Genomic DNA, 6,999 nt, shown 5'->3' on the forward strand with positions numbered 1-6,999 from the left:
AGAGAGACCAGAGTACTGCTGCCAGAAGACAGACCATTGTGACATCACAAGGGTGAGAAGACAGAGCATTGTGACATCACAAAGGTGAACATTCCGCCATTCATTCTCTATGGGAAAAATTGCCCACAAAAATTCAATTTTCAAAAACCGTACACCCAAACTTTCCAAAAAGTAATAGCATACCATTCCCGATCAAGCCGCTCGATTTGACATATTGCACGCGTATGTGGTGTGAAAACTCTGGGAGGAGTAGCGGTCCAAAAATGGGTGGAATAATAATAATAATAATAATAATATGTTCAATAATAATAGTGTAGTTGCCCTAAGGCAACCACACTAACTAGACAATTCCTGCAGAATTGTGAAGTGAGTGGTTTGCCACCAACGCAAAGTCAACTTTGTGCTGAACGGAGTGAAACAGTGGTAGGTAGTTGCTATGATGTCTGAGGCGGTCGCCTAGGGTGGTGCTAGGTGGTTGCTATGGGTTTCAGGTAGTTGCTATTGAGCTCCAGGTGGTTGCTAGGACATTGCTAGGTGGTTGCTAGGGTATGCTAAGTGGTTGCTAGGGTGTTGCTAGGTGGTTGCTATGGAGTTCTAGGCAGTTGCTATGGAGTTATAGGCGGTTGCTAGGGTGTTGCTAGGCATTTGCTATGGAGTTATAGGCAGTTGCTAGGGTGTTGCTAGGGTATTCTAGGTTGTTGCTAGCACGTTGCTAGGTGGTTGCTATAGTGTTGCTAGGCAGTTGTTATAGTGTTACAGGTGTTTGCTAGGGTGTTGCTAGATGGTTGCTATGGTGTTCCAGGTGTGTGCTAGGGTGTTGCTAGGTGGTTGCTATGGAGTTCTAGGTGGTTGCTTTGGAGTTATAGCAGGTTGCTACGGTGTTGCAAGGCATTTGCTATGGTGTTCCAGGTGGTTGCTAGTGAGTTGTTAGGTGGTTGCTATGGAGTTCCAGGTGGTTGCTAGGGGGTTTCTAGGGTATTCTAAGTGGTTGCTAGGATGTTGCTAGGTGGTTGCTATGGAGTTATAGGCGGTTGCTAGGGTGTTGCTAGGCAGTTGTTATGGTGTTCCAAGTGGTTGCTAGGGTGTTGCTAGGTGGTTGCTATGGTGTTCCAGGTGGTTGCTAGGGTGTTGCTAGGTGGTTGATATTGAGTTCTAGGCGGTTGCTATGGTGGTGCTAGGTGGTTGCTAGGGTGTTGCTAGGTTGGTGCTATGGAATTCGAGGCGGTTGCTATGGTGTGCTAGGTGGTTTGCTATGGAGTTCTACGCCTTTGCTAGGGTGTTGCTAGGTGGTTGCTATGGAGTTCTAGGTGGTTGCTTGGGTGTTGCTAGGTGTTTGCTATGGGTTCTAGGTGGTTGCTATGTGTTGCTAGGTGGTGCTATGGAGTTCTAGGCGGTTGCTAGGGTTTTGCTAGGTGGTTTGCTATGGAGTTCTAGATGGTTGCTAGGGTGTTGCTAGGGTATTCAAAGGTGGTTGCTAGGATGTTGCTAGGTGGTTGCCTATGGAGTTCCTAGGTGGTTGCTATGGTGTTGCTAGGTGTTGCTATGGAGTTCTAGGCCGGTTGCTAGGGTGTTGCTAGGTGGTTGCTATGGAGTTCTAGGTGGTTGCTAGGGTTTTCTAGGTGGTTGTTATGGGTTGCTAGGTGGTTGCTATGGAGTTCTAGGTGGTTGCTAGGGTGTTGCTAGGGCGGTTGCTATGGGGTTATAGCGGTTGCTAGGGTGTTGCTAGGGTATTCTAGGTGGTTGCTAGGATGTTGCTAGTGGTTGCTATGGAGTTATAGGTGGTTGCTAGGGTGTTGCTAGGGGGTTGCTAGGGGATTCTAAGTGGTTGCTATGGTGTTGCTAGTTGGTGCTATGGAGTTATAGCCGGTTTGCTAGGTGTGTTGCTAGGCATTTGCTATGGTGTTCAGGTGGTTGCTATGGAATTCTAGGCGGTTGCTAGGCTGTTGCTAGGCAGTTGTTATGGTGTTCCAGGTTGTTGCTAGGCTGTTTTTAGGTGGTTGCTATGGTGTTCCAGGTGGTTGCTAGGGTGTTTATAGGTGGTTGCTATGAAGTTCTAGGTGGTTGCTATGGTGTTGCTAGGTGGTTGCTATGGCGTTATAGCCGGTGCTAGGGTGTTGCTAGGCATTTGTTATGGTGTTCCAGGTGGTTGCTATGGAATTCTAGACGGTTGCTAGGGTTTTCTAGCTGGTTGTTATGGTGTTGCTAGGTCGTTGCTATGGAGTTAGAGCCGGTTGCTAGGATGTTGCTAGGGGGTTGCTATGGAGTTCCAGGCGGTTGCTAGGTCTTTACTGAGTCCAATGACGCGACCCATAGTTCTCTATGACAAACGGTTCAAAAGTTATGAAATATCAAACATCGGCCAATCAGGAAGGTGGTTGATCTCCACCAATGGACAAAGGACTCTCTACCATGTCCATGAGGCATTGCACAATTTGTGGGCAATTTTTCCCCATAGAGATGAATGGCCGAATGTTCAATCTAGAGAGAGACCAGAGTACTGCTGCCAGAACACAGGGCATTGTGACATCACAAGGGTGAGAAGACAGAGCATTGTGACATCACAAAGGTGAACATTCCGCCATTCATTCTCTATGGGAAAAATTGCCCACAAAAATTCAAATTTTTCAAAAACCGTGCAACCAATCTTTCCAAAAAGTAATAGCACACCATTCCCGATCAAGCCGCTCGATTTGACATATTGCACGTGTATGTGGTGCGAAAACTCTGGGAGGAGTAGCGGTCCTATGGAGTTCTAGGTGGTTGCTATGGTGTTGCTAGGTGGTTGCTATGGAGTTCTAGGCCGTTGCTAGGGTGTTGCTAGGTGGTTGCTATGGAGTTCTAGGTGGTTGCTAGGGTGTTGCTAGGTGGTTGCTATGGAGTTCTAGGCGGTTGCTAGGGTGTTGCTAGGTGGTTGCTATGGAGTTCTAGGTTGTTGCTAGGGTGTTGCTAGGCGGTTGCTATGGAGTTATAGGCGGTTGCTAGGGTGTTGCTAGGGTATTCTAGGTGGTTGCTAGGATGTTGCTAGGTGGTTGCTATGGAGTTATAGGTGGTTGCTAGGGTGTTGCTAGGGGGTTGCTAGGGTATTCTAAGTGGTTGCTATGGTGTTGCTAGTTGGTTGCTATGGAGTTATAGCCGGTTGCTAGGGTGTTGCTAGGCATTTGCTATGGTTTTCCAGGTGGTTGCTATGGAATTCTAGGCGGTTGCTAGGCTGTTGCTAGGCAGTTGTTATGGTGTTCCAGGTTGTTGCTAGGGTGTTTTTAGGTGGTTGCTATGGTGTTCCAGGAGGTTGCTAGGGTGTTTATAGGTAGTTGCTATGAAGTTCTAGGTGGTTGCTATGGTGTTGCTAGGTGGTTGCTATGGAGTTATAGCCGCTTGCTAGGGTGTTGCTAGGCATTTGTTATGGTGTTCCAGGTGGTTGCTATGGAGTTCTAGGTGGTTGCTATGGTGTTGCTAGGTGGTTGCTAGGGTGTTGCTAGGTCGTTGCTATGGAGTTAGAGCCGGTTGCTAGGATGTTGCTAGGGGGTTGCTATGGAGTTCTAGGCGGTTGCTAGGTCTTTACTGAGTCAATGACGCGACCCATAGTTCTCTATGACAAACGGTTCAAAAGTTATGAAATATCAAACATCGGCCAATCAGGAAGGGGGGTGTGGTTGATCTCCACCAATGGACAAAGGACTCTCTACCATGTCCAATGAGGCATTGCACAATTTGTGGGCAATTTTTCCCCATAGAGATGAATGGCCGAATGTTCAAATCTAGAGAGAGACCAGAGTACTGCTGCCAGAACACAGGGCATTGTGACATCACAAGGGTGAGAAGACAGAGCATTGTGACATCACAAAGGTGAACATTCCGCCATTCATTCTCTATGGGAAAAATTGCCCACAAAAATTCAAATTTTTCAAAAACCGTGCAACCAATCTTTCCAAAAGTAATAGCACACCATTCCCGATCAAGCCGCTCGATTTGACATATTGCACGTGTATGTGTGCGGAAAACTCGTGGGAGGCAGTAGCGGTCCAAAAAATGGGTGGAAAGAAATAATAATAATAACTAGACAATTCCTGCAGAACATTGTGAAGTGTGGTTGCCACCAACGCAAAGTCAACTTTGTGCTGAACGGACTGGTGAACAGTGGTAGGTAGTTGCTATGATGTCTGTGAGGCGGTCGCTAGGGTGGTGCTAGGTGGTTTGCTATGGAGTTTCAGGTAGTTGCTATGACGCTCCAGGTGGTTGCTAGGACACTTTGCTAGGTGGTTTGCTAGGGTATGCTAAGTGGTTGCTAGGATGTTGCTAGTGGTTGCTATGGAGTTCTAGGCATGTTGCTATGGAGTTCTAGGCCGTTGCTAGGGTGTTGCTAGGTGGTTGCTATGGAGTTATAGGCAGTTGCTAGGGTGTTGCTAGGTGGTTGCTATGGAGTTCTAGGTTGTTGCTAGCACGTTGCTAGGTGGTTGCTATAGTGTTGCTAGGCAGTTGTTATAGTGTTACAGGTGTTTGCTAGGGTGTTGCTAGATGGTTGCTATGGTGTTCCAGGTGTGTGCTAGTGTGTTGCTAGGTGGTTGCTATGGAGTTCTAGGTGGTTGCTATGGTGTTGCTAGGTGGTTGCTTTGGAGTTATAGCAGGTTGCTAGGGTGTTGCAAGGCATTTGCTATGGTGTTCCAGGTGGTTGCTAGTGAGTTGTTAGGTGGTTGCTATGGAGTTCCAGGTGGTTGCTAGGGGGTTGCTAGGGTATTCTAAGTGGTTGCTAGGATGTTGCTAGGTGGTTGCTATGGTGTTGCTAGGGTGTTGCTAGGCAGTTTTATGGTGTTCCAAGTGGTTGCTTGGGTGTTGCTAGGTGGTTGCTATGGTGTTCCAGGTGGTTGCTAGGTGGTTGCTATTGAGTTCTAGGCGGTTGCTATGGTGTTGCTAGGTGGTTGCTAGGGTGTTGCTAGGTGGTTGCTATGGAATTCGAGGCGGTTGCTATGGTGTTGCTAGGTGGTTGCTATGGAGTTCTAGGTGGTTGCTATGGAGTTCTAGGTGGTTGCTAGGGTGTTGCTAGGTGGTTGCTATGGAGTTCTAGGTGGTTGCTATGGTGTTGCTAGGTGGTTGCTATGGAGTTCTAGGCGGTTGCTAGGGTGTTGCTAGGTGGTTGCTATGGAGTTCTAGATGGTTGCTAGGGTGTTGCTAGGGTATTCGAAGTGGTTGCTAGGATGTTGCTAGGTGGTTGCTATGGAGTTCTAGGTGGTTGCTATGGTGTTGCTAGTGGTTGCTATGGAGTTCTAGGCTGTTGCTAGGGTGTTGCTAGGTGGTTGCTATGGAGTTCTAGGTGGTTGCTAGGGTGTTGCTAGGTGGTTGCTATGGAGTTCTAGGCGGTTGCTAGGGTGTTGCTAGGTGGTTGCTATGGAGTTCTAGGTTGTTGCTAGGGTGTTGCTAGGCGGTTGCTATGGAGTTATAGGCGGTTGCTAGGGTGTTGCTAGGGTATTCTAGGTGGTTGCTAGGATGTTGCTAGGTGGTTGCTATGGAGTTATAGGTGGTTGCTAGGGTGTTGCTAGGGGGTTGCTAGGGTATTCTAAGTGGTTGCTATGGTGTTGCTAGTTGGTTGCTATGGAGTTTATAGCCGGTTGCTAGGGTGTTGCTAGGCATTTGCTATGGTTTTCCAGGTGGTTGCTATGGAATTCTAGGCGGTTGCTAGGCTGTTGCTAGGCAGTTGTTATGGTGTTCCAGGTTGTTGCTAGGGTGTTTTTAGGTGGTTGCTATGGTGTTCCAGGAGGTTGCTAGGGTGTTTATAGGTAGTTGCTATGAAGTTCTAGGTGGTTGCTATGGTGTTGCTAGGTGGTTGCTATGGAGTTATAGCCGGTTGCTAGGGTGTTGCTAGGCATTTGTTATGGTGTTCCAGGTGGTTGCTATGGAATTCTAGACGGTTGCTAGGGTTTTCTAGCTGGTTGTTATGGTGTTGCTAGGTCGTTGCTATGGAGTTAGAGCCGGTTGCTAGGATGTTGCTAGGGGGTTGCTATGGAGTTCCAGGCGGTTGCTAGGTCTTTACTGAGTCCAATGACGCGACCCATAGTTCTCTATGACAAACGGTTCAAAAGTTATGAAATATCAAACATCGGCCAATCAGGAAGGGGGTGTGGTTGATCTCCACCAATGGACAAAGGACTCTCTACCATGTCCAATGAGGCATTGCACAATTTGTGGGCAATTTTTCCCCATAGAGATGAATGGCCGAATGTTCAAATCTAGAGAGAGACCAGAGTACTGCTGCCAGAACACAGGGCATTGTGACATCACAAGGGTGAGAAGACAGAGCATTGTGACATCACAAAGGTGAACATTCCGCCATTCATTCTCTATGGGAAAAATTGCCCACAAAAATTCAAATTTTTCAAAAACCGTGCAACCAATCTTTCCACAAAGTAATAGCACACCATTCCCGATCAAGCCGCTCGATTTGACATATTGCACGTGTATGTGGTGCGAAAACTCTGGGAGGAGTAGCGGTCCAAAAAATGGGCGGAATAAATAATAAAGAATAATAATATGTGCAATAATAATAGTGTAGTTGCCCTAAGGCAACCACACTAATAATATGTGCAATAATAATAGTGTAGTTGCCCTAAGGCAACCACACTAATAATATGTGCAATAATAATAGTGTAGTTGCCCTAAGGCAACCACACTAATAATAATATGTGCAATAATAATAGTGTAGTTGCCCTAAGGCAACCACACTAATAATAATATGTGCAATAATAATAGTGTAGTTGCCCTAAGGCAACCACACTAATAATCCTAACAAATACAATAGGGTTCCACCAGCTTCGCTGCTTGGACCCCTAATTATAGGGCGATACGTAATTGGTGTAATTGCATTGCCGGGGTTCAGTCAGTTAGGAGTTCGCGTTTCATCGCTCTCTATCGACCCCTACTGCTTGATCGAGCACTCGATGACATGCCAAAAGCTGCATATGACATGTCTTCCACTAGTGCAACCCTATGTGAGCTTGGCTGTGGGCCGTG

Source organism: Anguilla anguilla, unplaced genomic scaffold, assembly GCF_013347855.1.
Source record: "Anguilla anguilla isolate fAngAng1 unplaced genomic scaffold, fAngAng1.pri scaffold_127_arrow_ctg1, whole genome shotgun sequence".
Classification (NCBI taxonomy): Eukaryota; Metazoa; Chordata; class Actinopteri; order Anguilliformes; family Anguillidae; genus Anguilla; species Anguilla anguilla.